Source organism: Camelus bactrianus, chromosome X (genome assembly GCF_048773025.1).
Source record: "Camelus bactrianus isolate YW-2024 breed Bactrian camel chromosome X, ASM4877302v1, whole genome shotgun sequence".
In the NCBI taxonomy this organism is placed as follows: domain Eukaryota; kingdom Metazoa; phylum Chordata; class Mammalia; order Artiodactyla; family Camelidae; genus Camelus; species Camelus bactrianus.
Genome location: NC_133575.1, coordinates 17,055,739 through 17,075,815, shown reverse-complemented (window position 1 = coordinate 17,075,815; position 20,077 = coordinate 17,055,739).

The following is a 20,077-nucleotide window of genomic DNA, read 5'->3' as shown; positions in this document are numbered from 1 at the left end:
TGTTAATCTTTTGGGCGTGTTTAATGTTTTTGGCAGCAGTAGAGACCACAGGATTCAAATTCTTCCTGTCTCCTTGTCTTTGTCTCTCCTGTAGACTTTAAGTTTCCCTAAATACTCCTCCTCGGAGAGAGTCTATGTCTTATCATTCATTCAGCTTCATTCACTGTTATTACGTTGGATTCCTGTTTGGTATGGTGATTAAAGTGTTGGGGGACGGAAAGCATGCTATTACCTCATGATTAGATCTTACTCTTTTATTGGACCTGTTCCCTAGGCTGTGACCTTCACAAGTGTTCCTTAGCTCGCCGGCCTTGGGTGGGACAGGAAGGCTAAAAGTAGCTGGAATGAGACTGTCCTTCCCCCTTGTGGGACCAGGCTTTTCTTATGGAGAACACTCTGGGTGTATTTCAAAATGGTTACTCTTCTCCTTGCCCTGCCAGAGCTTTGAGGGCAACTTTCTCACCATTTCACACTGGTGATGTTTCTGGAGATAAATTCCATAAAAGTGGGGGGGGGGGGCTCAAAGACTCCAGGATTTTCCCTCGCTCATGCTAGCTCATACTCAAGCCCCAGCAATTAATGAAGATTGTCATTTAAGTGTTCCTTCCAGTTAATGACCTAGTGGTTTCTGATCCAGGTAAGCAAATCTTGACAGTAACTCTCTGCATCCAACTGTCCCCCCAGATTGGGGGTGGCAGTTTGCTGTGTTGCCTTCGTTCTCTGATAAATAATGAAAAGTAATTGACTTTCAGTTTGCTTAGCTGAAAGGACAGGAGTTATAAGGACATGAATGACAATTTCTAAGGTCTTTGCATTTTGGTCCTGAAACTGGAATTCCCTGCAAAGTTTTTCTGTAAAAGGCCAGACAGTAAATATTTTCAGCTTTGCAGACCATGCGGTCTCTGTTGTAACTAATCAACCCTGTTGTTGCAGCATCAAAGCAACCAGAGAAAATATGTAAATGAATGAGTTTGGTTATGTTCATTGTGTTCCAGTAAACCTTTATTTACAAAAACAGGAAACTGGGTGGATTTGACCTGCAGGCCATAGTTTGCTGACCCCTGATTTAAAGCACAGATGGAAAATCCTGAAAGCTGGAAATCAATTGACAGTTTAATTTGTTGAGTGGATCAATAAATGAGTGAATCTCTCTGCATGTTAAAATGTCTTCAAGAGATTTGATGATGCCATGAATATGCTTCTCTATTAAAACTATCAGTTAGAGACGTTTTAATAACCCATGTGCTTCTGCTATTACAACCTTAATCATTCATATATATATATACACCCAAGTTCAAATGAAAAGGGGAAAAAGCCACTTAGTTTTCTCTTGAAATTACTTTTATTTTCTATTTTGCCAAATTATAATATTTGGGTCTAAATAATACAAGGCAAACAATGAGATATTTCCACTTAATTACCATTCAAAAATGATAACTTTCCAATGCCTGTAATAAGAAATGTAATGAAACCTAAAGCACCTAAGATTCAAGAAATTGTATTCCTCAACAAATTAGCATCTTTAAAAAATACGAGGCCTTCACAGGGTTAAAGAGTTAAAGCTTCACAGGATAAAAGAGAAAAACAGTACCAGCTAGCCTCATGAATTTAAACTATTTGAAGAGGGAGAGTTATATGAATGAAAAGCATAAATTTTAGCAGGCCAAATTAATATAACCAAGTTAGGATTTTTGCTACCTAAGTTAAAACTGTCTAATGCCTATAGTAAAAATATACTACTTGGGGAAATCATCCATAGAATAAATTTTCTAAAAATCCATAAAATGAAAATGTTTCTCTGTGAAGTATGTAAAACAATATTCCAAAACATTTCCCTCTCTGAATCTACAAATTTCCTCTCAAACTGCAAATCAGGAAAAGACAGAACCTCGGGTGAATAGTATTTAAGTAAAATATTTTGTGCATGTGATAAATTTGCTCTCTGCCAACTTCTTAGCCCTGGATTCCACTTTAATTTATTGTTGTCTGGCTTCTGGGAGCTAATCTGTCTTTCCTGAAATTGCCTAAGTCCTCTCTTACTTATTCATTACCTCAACAATTAGTTCAAGTTGCTAACATACATAAAGGCAGGTGACAGCATTAAGTCAGCAAATGAATATCTGTTATCTGTCTCACTGAGGCTAGGCGGTTCACTTCAATGACTACTCTCACTTTTTATCCAAGTTGATGTAAGAGAGCCTTTATGGATGGCAGTAACTGAGTTTCAAAATTCAACTTGTAGAAAACCCAAGTTAGATATTTTGGCCAGGATACATTGGCTTGTTGTTTACATTTTTTTAATTTCAGTCTTACATATCCTTATTAAGAATATTTATTTACATTGTATTTTTATTATGAATGTGAATGGACTGTACGTTTCCATTATATGTTGTAATTATTTATTGCTGGTATTGTAGGTAAGGCTTTGAATGTTAATTCAGAACGACCTTGTCAATATCAAGCCTTTATGTTTATTATATTTGGTTTTCTCAATAGACAGTCGTTATTGGTATGAGCAGAACATGGACTGTATGCAGGAAGTGACAGGAGATGAAAGTGGAGAGGATGTGAGGTCCATAGCAGCCGTATTTTGATAAGTGACTCCATCCCACTGGCCACGATTGACTGAACCATGTATAGAAACTTGATACATGTGGAGTCAGCCACTCTCTTTCCTTGGAATTTAAAACTAGAACTTAAAAAAACAAAATATTCCCTGCAAGTGCAAACAACTATAGTATGTAAAGTAAAAAGCTTTGTGGCAGTCATTTAAAAAGAATATTGTGCGTAGTAGAAGATTTATACAGACCCTCAGAGAGAAAGACAGGACAGATAGAGAGTTCTGGCTGTTTTCCAGGTCTTTCCTTAAACTGGCTGCATTCCTGCCCTTGAGTTTCATGAGACATCTCTGTATCCTTATAACACAGTGCTCTCTTTTGCTAAAGCTCATTTGATTTGCTTTCTGTTTCTTGTGACCAAACAACCTAAGATAATGTGTGTTACCATTATCACAGCATCTTTACCAAATTCTGCTGTAATTATTTACCTCCCCATCAAGATTCTTGAAGTAAGTGGCTAAAGCTTATTTTTTCCATATCCCCATCACTGAGTCAGCACTCAGCAAACATCTGCAAAGTGATGAAAGAGAAAAGCTTGTCTGGGTAGGAGACACAGCATGATGAAGCCTGCTACAACAGCTATTCCTTCTCATATGGAAATGTTTCTTTATGAACTATTTATTTAAGTCCTTAGAAGAGCCGTTCACAAATTGCATTCAGTGGCTACCCACTGGCTCAAGATAAGAGTAAGTGTTCAGTGCAAAATGGTTCCACAGTAGTTATGTATGTAAAATACTGTGTTACACAGAGTTAGCAGCTTTCTTTACCAAAGTAATTTTCAGAGCTTTTAACATGATACAGATATACTACAAATCTTTAAGAAGGTGATAAAACAATCAAAATTTCCCAAACTCTTTGGCCATGAGATCATTTTACCACATAACTACACAGAACTCAACAACAACAGCAACCCTGAGTTAACAACAGGCAAAGGACTAGAATAGACATTTTTCCGAAGAAGATACTTTTTTTTAAAAAGCCAGCAAGCACATAAAAAGATGCTCAATATCACTAATCATTAGTTAAATACAAATCAAAGCCACAGTGGAATACTACCTCCCACCCATTAGGATGGCTACTATTTTTTTAAAGTACATAACATTGGTAAGGATGTAGAGAAATTGGAACCTTTGTGCACCACTGGTAGCAATGTAGAATGGTACAGCCACTATGGAAAACAGATTTTCAGTTTCTCAAAAAATTAAAAATAGAATTACCATATGATCCAGCAATTCCACTTCTAAGTATATACCCAAAATAATTGAAAGCAGACTCTCAAATAGATATTTGTACAACCCTGTCCATAGCAGTATTGTGCGCAATATCCAAAAGGTGGAAGCAACCCAACTGTCCATCTGCGGATGAATGGATAAACAAAACGTGCTACAAACATACAGTGGATTGTTATTTAGCCTTAAAAAGGAAGGAAATTTTGACACATATTACAACATGAATGAACCTTGATAACATTATGCTAAGTGAAATAAGCCAGTCACAAAAAAACCACAAATAATGTATGATTCCATTTACATGTGGTATCTAGAGTAATCAAAATTATAGATACGAAAAATAGAATGGTGGTGGTCAGGGACTGGGAGGAGAGAGGAATGGGGACTTGTAGTTTAATAGATACAGAGTTTCAGTTTTACAAAATGAACATTCTGGAGATTTGTTGCACAACAATATGAATTTACTTGACACTACTGAACTGTACACTTAAAAATGGTGAAGATAGTAAATTTTATGTTATGTATATTTTACTGCAATTAAAGTTTTTCCAACTTCACAGAACAGTATCCTCAGAAAAAATATTTTTAGAAACAATGCCAAGACAATTTCATGGTGTTTTGCTCCCAAAAGCACACACATGGGAGCAAAGCCATTCTTAGAGGAAGAAATGGTGATGGTTAACTTTCCTTTCCTGTGAAATTTCCAGCATAGTAACTTTTAAGGTAATCAGTGTAATGTAGCACCCATGTGTTTTCTCTTACTTGAGAGTGGATGAAAATCAATTACATTTTGTTTCCTGATAGGTAGGTCTTATTATTCTATTATTATGTTGGCCTCTTCTTTCCATCTTTAAATATATGGTATCAGGGAATGATGACATGGAGAGAAGGTTCAGGGCTGATAAACAGCAACCATCTCGTCTACCTACTCCCCTAATTTAGTAGCCACAACACATAGCCCCAAGGAGACCTCTAATGGCAAGTGTAGGCTCCTAAGGGTCTAACAATAGTGGCTAAACTTCTAGCTACCAAGGTTTGGGTAAATTTAATCTGAGAAAAATCGTCTTAATCTCCAAAGTTTCTCTTTCACTTCTGACCATATATTTTAAGGGACAATGAAAACTCAGCTACTTATAATCCTACTGCTGCCACTTTCGAGCCTTTATCCCATCACATAATCTCTCAGTGGCTGTTGTCTTCTCTTAAACCTGGAGCCAGTAGCAGAACAACCTTCTTGAATCTACCCTGAAGAGTAATGAATAGAAATGAGTTATAAATATAAAATGATGTATAAATCTTTTAGCACCAGAAACTTGGGATGTTTTAAGTACACAAGGGACAGACTAATAAGACTATCAATCCTGTCTCCAATGTATAGACATTTAGAAAGTGGGATCCCATCCATCCCTGGCTCTTAGAGTGTCGGTTTAAAAAAAAACCTATGATTTCCATCAATGTAGAGAAATGTGCCCTTTTGCCTTTCTTTCTGGAGCTAATTTAATGAATTTTCCTGTAAATGCTAAGGCCATGAGAGATGGGGTTACATTTTATCTACAACGTAGCTAGACTGATAATGGACAGTTTTCTTAATTCAGAGAGTATTCAGTTCTACAGAGATGCTGCTCTGCTCGCAGCTGGCCACACTAAAGGTGTCAGATTGAGTATTAATGATAAGGTTGTTTGCGTATTATATGCTGAAAGTAAAACATTTCAAATTAAAAAGGATCAAGACTGACAGTTTAAAACCTTAATGGGGTACTATTTTCAACTGTGTTGAGTTTTAATGTTGAAAAACTTAACCAGGGCCCAATATTTAAAATTATATTTCTCTGTGAATTCTGAAAATATGATAAAAGTTGTTTTTCTGTTGTTCAAGGACTGAGCAACTCTCAATTGTGCCAAATTCCAATTATGTAACTTTTTAAACACAATCTGTAGGCTTATACCTACCAAAATTTTACTTGTAAGTAAGAAATCCATATTAAAGAGGCATGTGTGCTTATGTGCAACTAACTTAAGGGCCATTGCATATAACCTTCCGGCACTGAGTTAATAAAAAAGAAAACCATTTAGCTAGTAGTTCTGAAAGTACCTTCCTAGTCTATTGGAAGAAATTTCTATTGACCCAGTCAGCTGAATCATTACCACACCGATGCAGTATACCGGTAATTTGTCTTAAATGTACAGCACTCTAGTTTTTGAGGAAATTAAAAAAGAGATACACATCCCTGCAGGTCTACACATCCCTGCAGGTCTAGTCCTGTAGTAAAGTTGCTGGTATCCCACCCCAATACATCTTCCTCTCAATTTACCATTTGTATGCTGGTCTATAATCCTAGAGACAGTGTTTCCGCTGTTGAGGGAAATGAGAGAGCGTTTGAGACATTTTTCCTTCTTTTTCCTTCATGAGCCCAAGAAACAATGTTCATATAGCCTTCTTAGGTGTAAAAGAAATAATGAAGTAGATTAGCCACCTCTTTTTTACTGTCAATCAGAATTGAGCTTAAAAGAAAAAAAGAAGAAAGGAGTAAAATATTCCTCATTTCTACTTTCCTTTCTTTCTCCTTCTCCTTTATGCCTCTGACTAGCTTATTCAGCAGGAGACAGAACACTGGCTGAAATTGAGGAAAGGACCTCAGAAAAGCCATCACTGTACAGATAAGCAAACATTTTCTTGGTTACCAGGTGACTCCAAGGCCAGGTTGAGCCGCCAATTGAGTCAAATCCATGTGTACTTGTAGTTAGAAGCTGAGCCAAATCAAAACTACAACAAAAATTTAAAACTAAAAACATTGTGACATCCTTTGTTGGACCACCAGAAAGACAGGTGGATACTTTGTTGAACATTATCAGAGGCCATTTTGGCTGAAATATATCTCATATTCCTTCCGCATTTCAGCATCACCACTCAGATAAATGGAGCCTACCTAATCCCCAATAAATCATCAGTGACTTTTCTCTTTAAAATGACAGGTCTTCTTATTATCATTTCAAACCAGAGAGCCTACTGAAAATACTAGGTACTTTCCTACAGAGGTGCATTAGATTAGGGAAGAATAGCAGGTAAATTCTGACCTCTACAACTGAGACATGAGTTTCACTGATCACTATAAAAAATATTTTCAATTACTTAATGAGAAAAACCCCTCTATTTGTGTTTGCGAATCATCACTATCACTGCTGGTTAAGATGTTCTTCTCTCTAGTGATTCTTGACTGAAAAAGGTCAGTAGAAATACTTAGACACATAGTCACAAAAAATCTTACATCTGAGCCCGTCTATGTTCTAAAGACTTGAAGACCAAAAAAAAAAAAAAAAAAAAAAATCCTTAAAAAGGCAAAAATCAGCTTCAGAACCCAATTTTCAGATTATAAAAGGTTAATTCCTTCTCTTCTGACCCGATCACAACTTTGGAGGCCCAGCTATAGCAAGAAGCTTATCATATTCCATTTAGCACGGGCTAGCCTCCTATAATTACAGCTTTAAAATGTTTTCTAGGCTTCATACACTTGTCTAGAAAAGAACAGTTGGAGTAATAATAATAAGGTATCCTCCAAAGGAAAAAAAAAACTTTCACCTTCTGAAATTCAAGTCTTTGTGGCTTCTCATAGAAATCTGGTTCTTTCTCATAACATTTCATGGTCAGGGCAAAATCACTGTCGGTAGCAGCAACATAAGTTTCATCACTCAGTGACCTGGGCATAGGGCTGTTTCTCTCTGGTTTCAAGGCGGGAAGACTGCCAGGACCACAAGCACTCCCAAGTGAAAGGCCGTGCTTGACGCACTTACCATAGGAGTTGGATGATGTTTCAGAGCACAGATGCCAGGAGTTTTGTTTTGTTTTCCTTTTAATTTCATCATGCTTTTAAAACCATTTTTCTTTCTACAGGCCCCTGTAATGCGTTTGAAAAGATCCATTCTCCTGAGTCATCCAAGAGGACGGAGAACACGGTGAGCTTTCAGCTGAACGGGAGACTGTCCCTCCTCTGCCTGGTGAGAAGTGGCTCTCTAAGTGCCTTATATGTTCAACCTGTAGTTAATTCCACTCCCACTCTACCCACACTGGTAATGAAGACAAATAGCACTGCAGTCTTTGGGTATAGCCTCAATGTTTACTTCTGCTTACAGCCAAGGATCTACGGCTCAGACTCTGGGAACTATAAAAATCATTTTGGAGAAGAAATTTTTGACTCCCTACCTCTTCTTTATCTTTGCCCCAGAGGAGGAGGGCCACAGCAGTGGTTAAGAAAGCTGAAACAAGGAGAGAGGGTGCACAAAATCTGAATGCACCCTTAATCTGACTTCTGACATTCTATTATGTACAGTTAATTGCAACTGTTACTTATCAAGTATGGCCGATCTCCACGCCCCCAACCACCACACCCAGATCTCCTCAGCCTTTACCATTTCAGGGCCTGCCAACTGGCAGCATCTGCCTTTCTTTGCCCTTGGGCTTTCTCTGGACTTAAACTCCTCCATGCTTCTATTCCCCCATATAAACATGAGGCCAGAAATGCCCCCAAATAAATGCCTCCCTATAAGAACAGCCTTTGACTAGTGACAGACTGAAGTTGGTACATAAATATCTCAGTGCCCTTGTCCCTCAGGTGGGATTATCTCTCAGGTATTGTCCTACTCTGGGTCCCAGAGTTCCCCAGTGAGATTAAGTTCCAGTTGCCCACAGTAGTAATAATACAACTTTTTTGTCTGTTCCCAGCTCCTCCACAGTGTCCTCTACTGAGATCACACCCGGAATAAACCACTTGCAGTTGAATGTGTGTCCATGGGTTGGCTTCTAAGACACAGTTTCTGGATGTGGACTCTAAAAGAAGAGGATGAGCTGCTTTGTTAGGTGAGGTTCAGCTACAGACATTCCAGTCTCTCTTACATACCTCCCTCAAAGAACATTAGCCTCTTACAGCAGCTTTCCCCCCGCTATGATTAAACTTTATTTGATTTCATTTGGATATAAATGGCAGGGCTGGCTCCTGCCTCTTACCCCAACATCTGCTTCATCTCCCTCTGTTCCAGGTTGATGGATCTTTTGATAATCACCCTAACATACCCATAGATTTAGTTTCACTCAACTTCTGAGACCTCATAGCGGTCTTTCAACACACACACACACACACACACGGAGTTCTTAACATTTTTTATGCTATGAAATCCTTTGACAGCCTGTGGACACATCTAAGAATGTTTTTAAAGTCATAAAATTAAATATATCAGATTACAAAGTAAAAAGTTACAATGAAATATGATTTATAACCTGGACTTCAGATAAGAGTAATTCCTATGTACATACATATAAGCTCAAAGAATTTTAACCCTTATCATTTCTCATCATTTCCTTCATAAAGCAGTGAGACTTATTAATTCATGATTTCACACAATTTTTGACTTCCAGGACCCTTCAGACTCTCCAGTGCCAAGATCAGAGTAAAGATTTTCTGCTTATCATTGTTGGCCCTGATTTAATGTCTCACCCCCTGATTTAATGTCTCGCCTCTGCCTTTTTTCCCTCTTCTCGGTAGGACCCTCTTATATTAGTGCCACCCCTATGGACTGGTCAGTTACCTGGCTAGCTTTCTGCCCTGACATGAGATTGCTGACTGCCCTAAATCCCTTCTTGCTCCTTGTAGCTTCATATCTTTCAATATTTCCTCCTAAGGCCCCCTTGCTTTTGAACAGAGATACCATTTACAATGTCTGTAATTTTCTTTAAAATACACCAGCAAAGACTACATGATACAAATGTGTCAGTTTTAATCTACCCTTAGGAGCAATGATCCTAATCAAGAATCCATATCCCAGAAACGATGAGGTAACAATAAGAAAGGTCATTCCAGGGATGGCTGCTACAAATAACCTCACTATCTTTATCTTCCATCAACACTAGAAATTTTGCTAATTAGTTTAATCACTGGTAGAAATGTATTTTCATTAGTGAAATTTATAGCTTGCTAATTAGGCTAAGCAATGTTAGAAATGGGCTCTCATAGGTGCAGTTGGTGGTATTCAAGATGTATTTATTGGCTAAAATACTTTAAAGATACTATCCATCTTTGAGTAAACAAAGTATGAGAATCCAGCAAGCCCTTTATATTTATCATTAGTTTTGGCACAGAACCCAGTTGTTCTGGAATATTCCTGATCATCTTTGTATAGTTGATGGTTAGGCAGCCCCACCACTACAGTAATTTTGTATTTCTCTCAGGTGAACCTTTTATGCATGTTACTTGTGGACTACCAGAAATGACAGAACCTAGGGTTTCTTTAGTTTGGGATTATATGGCTTTTCTTGCCTGCTTGTTAATAAATGTCTGTTAATAAGCTATGAATGGGTAGCAGGATTTGGTCTGAGACTTTCTTTTATTACCAAGTTGTAGGAGAGATGCCAGCCCTCAACCTACCTCTAAGATTTGGTGATTCCTGAGTTTCCAAAATGAGCCTAAGAATTGTGATGATCAAACTGCCTGACCTCCTCACCCTAGTTCTTAATCACAGAATAGTAAAGATTTCCCATTATGCACAAGACTATCTTGTTGAATACCCTGATGCTAACCATTTTCCACAATGAGGATTGGGATTGTTTCATGCCATTGGGCCGTCCCCTTTGGTCCCAACTCTGGATTTGGGTGAGTCTTTCCTAACCTTCATCTTGTCCTAGATAATAGGTTTCAGTCCTGCTATGGCAGTTCCTTACCATTACTGGTGTCAAATTCATTCACTCACTTATTCAATAATTATTCATTGAATACCTTCTGTGTACTATATGGTGTTGTAGACCCAGAGGATATTTCAGTCAATAAAACAGATAAGATCATGTGATTAAAGATTGAACAAATTGATAAATAATTTCAAATAGCAGTAAGTGCGGCACAAAAATGAAATAAGATTATGGGATGTGGCATTAGAACAGGGGGCTGGCTATTTTGGAAAGAGTGGTCAAAGAAAGCCGCTTTAAGGGTTAATAAGAAGCACACTAAGCAAAGATCTAATAATTCTTTCCATCTGAGCCATCTAGAATTATAATAGGATTAGAAATTAGTGTGATTTGCAATACAAGGCGGCCCTTAGACCTCTGAAAATTTTCATTTTTAATCTGTTAGGAATAGCCAGATCCTCACTGGTGCCTATATGTCACCTCAAGGTTTAAACAAAGTGTGAAAGAATCCCTTAAAGAACCAAGGTCCATTTAACTTTCTTTGAGACAATATAATGCACAATTAGCACTTTGACTTTTTTCATTGAATTGATCAATTACATCAGTTTGTATAAACTGATTGGTTTAGCACTTTGTAGTCCACAAATAGACAAAGAAAATCAGTGGAAACCAAGCTTAACTTAAATAATATTGATAGAGTACTGAGAATCGTAAAAATCTGAGATATAGAGGGCCCTTAGAAATCAGTATACTCAGGAAGAAAATGAGTTCCAGAAAACTAACCCCAAAATGCTCAGCTTGTACACCAAAAGCTCTCATGTTTATATGGCTACTTACCCATAAACGCCTTTCAAAGATTCTTGGCTTTTATATCTCACTTACTATAAAATAGTTTATCATGAACTGTCTCAATTTTTAATATAAAAATAATATGAGAACATTTAGGTTAAAAAAAACAGGAAGATAAACTACCCACCAATCTACTGCTTTCAGTTTTATATTTATCAGTCACATTTGGTGCATTCAAATACTTACTTTATTTTAACCACAGAGTGCATAAAATTTAATATCATGCTCTTAAACCTAGCATTATATTATATGCCTTTTCCATAGTGTTATATAGTGTCTGTGTTTTGTTTAATGCCTATAAAATATTCCATTGAGCAGTTATACCCTAATTTAATTAGCAAGTCTCCTCTTTTAGCTATTTGGACTGCTTTTAATTTTCATTGTTATTTGAAAAATATCTTAATGCATAAGACTGTTCCAGAATTTGGATTATTTCCTTAGGCTAAAGTCCCAGAAGGAAAATTACAATATCAAAGGATTTGAATAGTTGTATAGTTCTTAAAAACTAAAGCTGTTACATTGCATAAAACGTAGGTTAACATTCAAAGCAGCAGTAATACAGAAGGGTATCAGATTTAACACATATTTACCAGCATTCATTTTTAAGGCTTTACTAATTAGGTTAAAAAAAAATGTTTCCTGTTTTTTATTGAGCATTTACTTGTTCAGTTTTCTTTTTTGTGAATTATCTGTTCACATCGTTTTCCTGTTTATTTGCTGATCTTAGAATTGATCCATTTGCTTGGACCCTTTATAAATTAGAAATGTTCACCTTCATCTCTCATTTTTTTGCTGCAAGTATTTTTCCCAGATGGCTTTTTATTTTATTTTGTCAAGAATATACGGAACTATTTGTCCACCTTTTTCTTTGTGACTATTTCTATCTTTCCTATACTTAGAAAGTCAGCATCCTCTGCAAAGTTTTCAATAAATAATCAATACAATTCAATTTCTTTCCATTTTATGTCTTTTACATTTTGTTCCTTTATTTAGAAGTTTATTTATACATAACTTTTCATTCGTATTTAGCATGATGTACATTCATTTTATCATTGTCCATTTGCTAATGAGTATCCCAATTTTATATGTTGTCTATCATTGTCCTTTTCCTATCTTAAGATACAAAATGACTTTGTTTATATTTAAATGTATATACAATATGTTCTATATATTTTAGTAGCTTTACTGAAATATACTTGACACACAATACATGTCACATACTTGAAATATTCCACCACCATAATCAAAATAATGAATATATCCATCACCCCCCAAAAGTTTTCTCGTGCCCTTTTGTATTCCCTCCCTCTTGTCCTTCCTGCCCTTTACAACCCCTTCCTCCCAACTCCAGGCAACCACTAGCCACTATAGATTAAATCTCACCTTTTAGAATTCTGTATAAATGGCATCATAAAGAAGGTACCCTTTTGGTCTGGCTTATTTCACTTGCATAAGTTTTTTGAGATTCATCCATGTTGCAGTGTATATCAATGGTTCATTCATTTTATTGCTGAGTAGCATTCTCTTAGAGGGATATACCCTAGATTGTTTATCCATTCTTCTGTTGATAGTTCATTTCATGTTTTTGGCTATTACATTTGTGTGCAAGTCTTTGGCCATATGCTTTCATTTCTCTCAGGTAAATATCTAAGAGTGGGATGGCTGAATCATATCATCAGTGTGTTAAACTTTTTAAAAAACTGTCAAACTGTTTTCCAAATCAGTTGTCTCATATTATATTCCCACTAGCACTGTCTGAGAGTTCTAGTTCTTCTACACTCTCACTAACATGTGGTGTGATCAGTCTTTTCAATTTTAGCCATTCTTAGTGGATGTGGAATGGTATCTCATTGTGGCCAATAATTAATGGCATTGCACATCCTTTCATGTGCTAATTTGCCATCTTTGTATAAAAGTTTAGAATAATAATGCTCTCTGGATGAGTTTATACTGTTATGATTATGAAATAACCATCTTTTTCCTTGATAGTATTCTTTCTTCTGAAATCTTTGATATGAATATAGTCACTCAGGTTTTATTTGAGTAGTGTTAGCATGGTGTATTTTTCCATTCTTTTACTTGTTAACCTACTTGTGTCTTTATATTTACAGTGTGTTTCTTGTAGACTTTTGAATCTTTATCTGCTCTAACAATCTCTAACTTCTAATTGGGACAATTAGAGCTTTTATATTTAATATAATTATTGGTATAGTTATGTTGAAGCCTATTATCTTGCTGTGTGTTTTCTGTTTGTCCAAACTATTCTTTGTTCTCTTTTTCTGCTTTCTTTTGGATTAATCAAATATTTTTATTCTAGTTTCTCTTCTTTCTTAGATTATTTGCTTATAACTCTTTACTTATTTTAGTGATTATGTTCGTAGTATAGATCTTTCACTTATCTCTGTTTACTTTCAACTGTATACCACTCACACATAACTGTGCAGAGCCTCACACACAGAATAAAAACCTTACCACAGTTTACTTCCATTTCTCCCCTTCAGGTCTGTATGTGTGTGTGTGTTTCCATACTACATTGTCATTATTTTTAAAACAGTACTCTTTTTTATTGTGGAAAATACATATAGCATCAAATTTACAAATGTCTTAACCATTTTAAATATACAATTCAGTGGCATTAAGTACATTCACACTGTTGGGCAGTAATCACCACCATCCATGTCCAGAACTTTTTTCTAATCATCCCAAACTGAAACTCAGTACCTATTAAAAGATAACTACCCATTACCCCACTCCTCAGCACGTGGTAATGACTATTCTTTTTTCTGTCTCTATAGATTTGACTACCCTAGATTCCTCATATAAGTGGAATCATACAGTATTGGTCCTTTTTGTGTGTCCTATTTCACTTACCTTCCCATACTGTTTTCAGGGTTCGTCCATGTTGTAGCATGTATCAAAACTTCCTTCTTTTTAAGGCTTAATAATATTCCATTATATGTGTATACCCTGTGTTGTTTACTCATTCATGTAACAATTGGCATTTCAGTTGTTTCTACCTTTTGGCTCTTGTGAATAATGGTGCTGTGAGCATTGGTGTATAAATATCTGTTTGAGTTCTTGTTTTCAATAACTTTGGGTATATACCTAGAAATAGAGTTGCTGGATTATATGGTAATCCTATGAAAAATAGCGAATTTTCTTTTGTAAAGATTTAAGTAAAAATTAAAATTATGATTTAAATTTTAAATTTTTCTATATTTCCCATGAAGTTAACATCTCTGGAGTTCTTCATCCCTTTGTGAAAGTCCCTATTTCCAAATGTATATTTACAGATGTTAGCTATTTGTTCTCACAGTTGAACTATAGGATAAAATTGTCAACTTCAGAAAAAATCATTTAAGATTAAAATTGGAGTTCCAGGTCACCTAAAACATAACTTGGAGAGAACAATGAGAAAATATTCAGTCTTTCCATCTAGTAATATGTCACAATTTGCCATTTATCCAGGTCCTCTTTTCAATACACAAATAAAATTTTGCAGGTTTTTATTTATTCAACTTCTATACATCTTTTCTTATGTTTATTTCTTCTGCTTTTAAGAGCATTATATTTCTATTAAATGGAAATATCTTAAAATTATCTTAAATCTTAAAATGATGTTTTATTTCTCTTTTTCATGAAGGTACAGAGTACTAGTTACTTAGGAATACTTATACACTATTACCTTGATTAGCTTTCATTAATGCTAGAGATTGTTCTTCTTAACTGAATGCCTTGGATTTCTAGGAATATAATCAAGTCATCTCAAAATAATAATTTTAGGTATTATTTTCTTTTACTCCTATTTCTTTGACGTGACTTACTACATTAATTAAAATTTCCAAAATGCCACTATATAAAAACAGTGAACATAGATATTTGTTATTGTTGTTCCTGAGTTTACAGGGACTTTCCCTAAGAGATCTGCTATTGACTATAATGATGACAGATTTATGATAAGGACTATTAATTATATACATTAACGGAAAAACCTTCCATTCCTTTTTTAAAAATACCTTTAAATGTTCAATTTTAGCAAATGCCTTCCTGCAGCTATTGTGTTATCGACATAATTATAGTAATGCATGTCCTTCATCATTCCTGCATTCCTGAGATAAGCCCTGCTTTACTGTGGTGGGTTATTCTTCTATTATATTGTTACACGCTCTGTGTTAGTATCTTCTTTAAGGAGTTAGTTAATGTGCATTATTGGTTTTAGGTATTCTAAGATGCAAAGAAGCAGAGAACCTCCTGCTACTCCACAGCTAGTCTTGATGGGGGAAAATCCATAAGAAAAAAAAAATGTGTGGTGGCCTTATTAAATAGCAAAAGACAAGGGGTTTTTGGCAGGATTTTTTTTTACCATAGGCCTAAGAGGTTGGATTCCTTAAAAGGTTGGTAATTAACATTACTACAGCTGGAAAATAAAAGGTCTTGCTTAAAAATAGGAAACAGGGTAAATAACTGAAAATAGGTTTTTCTACCCAGACATCTTCTTGCTGTTCCTACAGCCATTAAAAAAAAAAAAAAAAAAAGCATAGTAACATATAATGGAAAAGAATCTGAAAAAGGATATATTTGTATAACTGAATCACTTTGCTGTACACCTGAAACTAACACAACATTGTAAATCAACTATACTTCAATTTAAAAAAGCATTAAATCCATTTTTAGGACAGTAACAGACTCCCTTCTGTAATCCCAACATCGATCTGTCCATACAATCTCGGTGGAGGGGGAAGCAATGGTAAGAAATTGTTTTAAACCTTAGAATACACATTTTAAAACTACTATCTCAAAATTAAGGTTCATAAAAACAACAACATAAGGTTATAGAAAAGTTTAGTGAAAAACTAAACAATCCTATCTCTTCATTCACTACCTACCACCTTCCATGCTTTCCTATTATTCTGTATCACTTTATTGGAAACAGGAATTGTATATTTTTTTTGGTTGTTTTGTTTTTGTCTTCATATTCCCAGAGCCAAGGACACTTTAAGCAATTTTATAACTACCTGAATAAATTAAGAGAAAAATGGGGCCATAAAAGGCGGCTAAGGAGCAACAAAATGGGACTTGAAACACAATATGACAGCAAGTGAAGCAATTGGAGAACATTTTTTTCATCCTGTAAAATGAAATAAAATGGGGGAAATAAGATTTTTGTGCTGTAACTTTACTTTAAGTATATTAGATTTAGCCAGTGTTTGTGTCCATTTTCTTATACTGATAATAATTCACAAATGTTTTTTGTTTTAAGAATTCAAATGCAGTCCTTTTGGCAATTGAAGTTGCAGGGATAACATCTCTTTTGCTGATATAAACCATGGGGACTTCAGTTGCATGATCTCATTATCTGATTACAGCTGTGACTTTGAAGTAATATTTCAGAATGAGCACTGTTGGAAGAGCTGTTGCTCACAGGCCAAGCCTAAGGTTGTGGAAGAGGATTTGCAAAGGTGTTCCTTAACCCTGCTCTCTTTTCTTTTGGCTTTCTCCTGCTCTAGTCCACTAGTGTTTCATTTAGTTTCTCATCAGGCAGGAAACTACAGTGGGATTGATTTTAGTTCTATATACAAAGATCACTCCACTAGTACCACTTTACCAAGTGGGCAGTAGGAGAGCTCCAGTAGACTGTACTGCACATTGTTCCAAGGGACTCCCTGACACTGTGCAGAGTTCAATCCTATAAAATCCTTTTAAAAAGAAATTCCAAAATGATCTTGTGAAAATCATTATGTTTCACCCACATCTTTGAAAAAGCGATTTGTTTCCTTGGTAAGTAGCAAGTTTTATGTTTAGAAAATAAGTTTAAAGCAATCATCCCTAGGACCCATGGTTTTTCACTCTGATTCTCAGACACTAGCCCACGGAACATCTCTATCAAAATCACATAGAAAGCTATTGAAAACAATGGATTTCTGAGCTGGGATCCTGGAATGAATACACACACACACACACACACACACACACACACACACACACACACACACACACACATATTTAAAATTCACCATTTTAAACTATGTAACTGAGTACCGGTTTTTGCTGTTTACAATGTTGGCAACCATTACCACTATCTAATTCCAGAATATTTTCATCAGCTCTAAAAGAAACTATATACTTCCAGATGTCCCCTTCCCCCAATTCCCTAGTAATCACTATTTCACTTCTGCCTGTACTGTATAGATTTGCCTATTCTTGAGTTTACCATAAATGGAATCATAATATGTGATCTTTTGTGCCTGGCTTCTTTCACTTAGCGTAAAGTTTTCAAGGTTTATCCATGCTCTAGCATGTATCAGTATTTCACTCCTTTTGATGGCTGAATAATATTCATTGTATCAATCTACTGTATTTTGTTTATGCATTCATTAGTTTTCCTTTGGGTTGTTTCCATTTTTTTGCCTATTGTGAGTAATGTTGCTATGACTATTTGTGTACAAGTTTTTGCGTGGACATGTTTTCAATTCTCTTGGGTATATACCTAGGAGTAGAATTATTAAGTCATATGGTAACTGTATGCTTAACTTTTTGAGGAACTGCCAAACTGTTTTCAACTCTGGCTGCACCATTTTACATTCCCCCAGGGCATCAGGAAAGATGGCTGAAAGTGTTCTCCATTCCCCAGCAAGAGGGAATCCTGATGGCCAGAAGGAACACCGGAACTGTAGCACATGGCACAGAACAGGTAAGAAAACCAAAGGGTCACCAAGGCACCACTGTATCTAAAGGAAAGTGGCCCACAGTACCTTTGGTTCTCCAGAAAGCAGGAAGACAGGTGGCCCAAGGACCACCAGAACCATAGTACTGGGCAGGTAGGTGTTCAGAGGGTCCCTCCAGGACACCATTAGGAGGAAATGATGTAAACAAAAGGAGCCACAGTTTCGCAGCATGTAGGCAGTCTTGTGTCCCTAAGGATCCCAGGAATCCCAGGGGGCAAGTAGGCTAGTGACCAGATGGGCCCCAGGGCATCAGTGCTATGCAGGGAAGGTGACCTAAAGTGATCTGTGTTCCGCAGCAAAGGGGAAGGCCCACCCACAGACTGACACAGGGAAATTTCCCCGAAGGCACCAGCATAAGGATACGATTATAGGCAGGCCTGTGACCTAAAGTATCCCAGAAAATCCAGAGGGCAGGCAAGTTAGTGACCAGATGGGCACTCAGGACAGCTGTGCGCTGCAAGTAAGGCAGCTGAAAGTGATCTCAGTTCACCAGTGACGGGGAAGGCTGATAGCTGAAAGGACAACTAGAAACAGCACAGGGGCAGGCTGGCAGCTGGAAGGTTTGCCAGGGAGACTAGGGCAAGCATAAGATTCTGGACGAGAGGAACCACAGTTCCCCAGCACGTAGGCAGGCCTGCGGCCCAAGGAATCTCGGGAGGAGGGAAGGCTAGTAACTGAATTCCCTTCCCGCCCCTCCCCAAGCATCAGCACACGCAGGGCAGGTGGCCAAAAAGTTCACCCATTTCTCCAGCAAGGGAGAAGCCTGGTAAGCCTAAGAACTAGAGGTTCCCTAGCACACTGGCAAGCATTAATTCTCCGGAGGCACCAGTATGAGGGCAGGGCAGTGGCTGATAGGAATCAGGTTTTCCCAGCATGTGGGGAAACTTGAGCGCATAGAAATCTCCGAGACCCCAGGTGGCAGGTAGGGAGATGACCAGGTGTCCCTCTCTCCCTTCACCCCCACGGGGAATCAGCACACTACAGGGAAGGTAGTCCAAAGTGACCTCGGTTCCTCAGCAATGGGTATAACTGAGGGCCCGAAGGACATGAGAAACCATAGTACGTAGGTAGACTGATGCCCGGATGGTTGCCCCAGGGCACCATCGCAAGTAATGGGTGTAACCTTAAGGAGCCACAGTTCCTCAGGCAGGCTTGTAGTCCAAAAGATCTCAGAAATCCCAGGGTATGGGCAGACTAGTGACCAGATGGGCCCTTGGAGAATCAGCATGGTGTAGGGGAGAGGGCTGAAAGTCCACCCCTTTCCCCAGCGGAGGGAAGGAAGATGAGCCTAAGAGCTACCGGAACGCTATCACGAGGACAGGATGGTACCCGGATAGTTCTTCAGAAGCACCAGTGAGAGGATTCTACGGTAGCCTACAGCAGCCAAACTTCCGCAGCTCGCAGGCAAAATTGTGTTCGAAAAGATCGCTGAAACCTCCACGGCAGACTAGGCTACTGAGCACATAGGCCTTTCTGAGACTCTCCGCACTGCAGGGAAGGTGACTGAAAGTGCTTAAGTTCCCCAGGAAAATGGAAGGCTGACGGCCTGAAGCATACCGGCACCCCAGCGCTAGGGCTAACTGAGGCCGGGAAAGTCACAGAAGGCCCCATCATCAAGGTAATTAGGGTGGACGAAAGGAGCCACGTTTCTCCCAGAACGCCAGTAGGCTTATGGCCTAAAGTATCCCCAGAACCCTACCGTGTGGTTAAGCACTGTGGGGAAAGTGGATGAAGTTGATGAAGTTTTCCATTTCCCCAGCAAAAGGGGAGCTGAAAGCCTGAAGGACCACCGGAACTTTAGCCCAGGTGCCCGGAAGGTACTGTGCGGCAACACCTTTAGAAAACTGCAGCGAGCGACAGGAGTGATAGTTTCCCAGCATGAAGGCAAGCGTGGGGACCGAAGAACCCCAGAAAGGCGGACAGGGTAGTGACCAAATAGGCCCCTGGTGCGACAGTGCTCATGGGAAATGACCTAAAGTGCTCTTCATT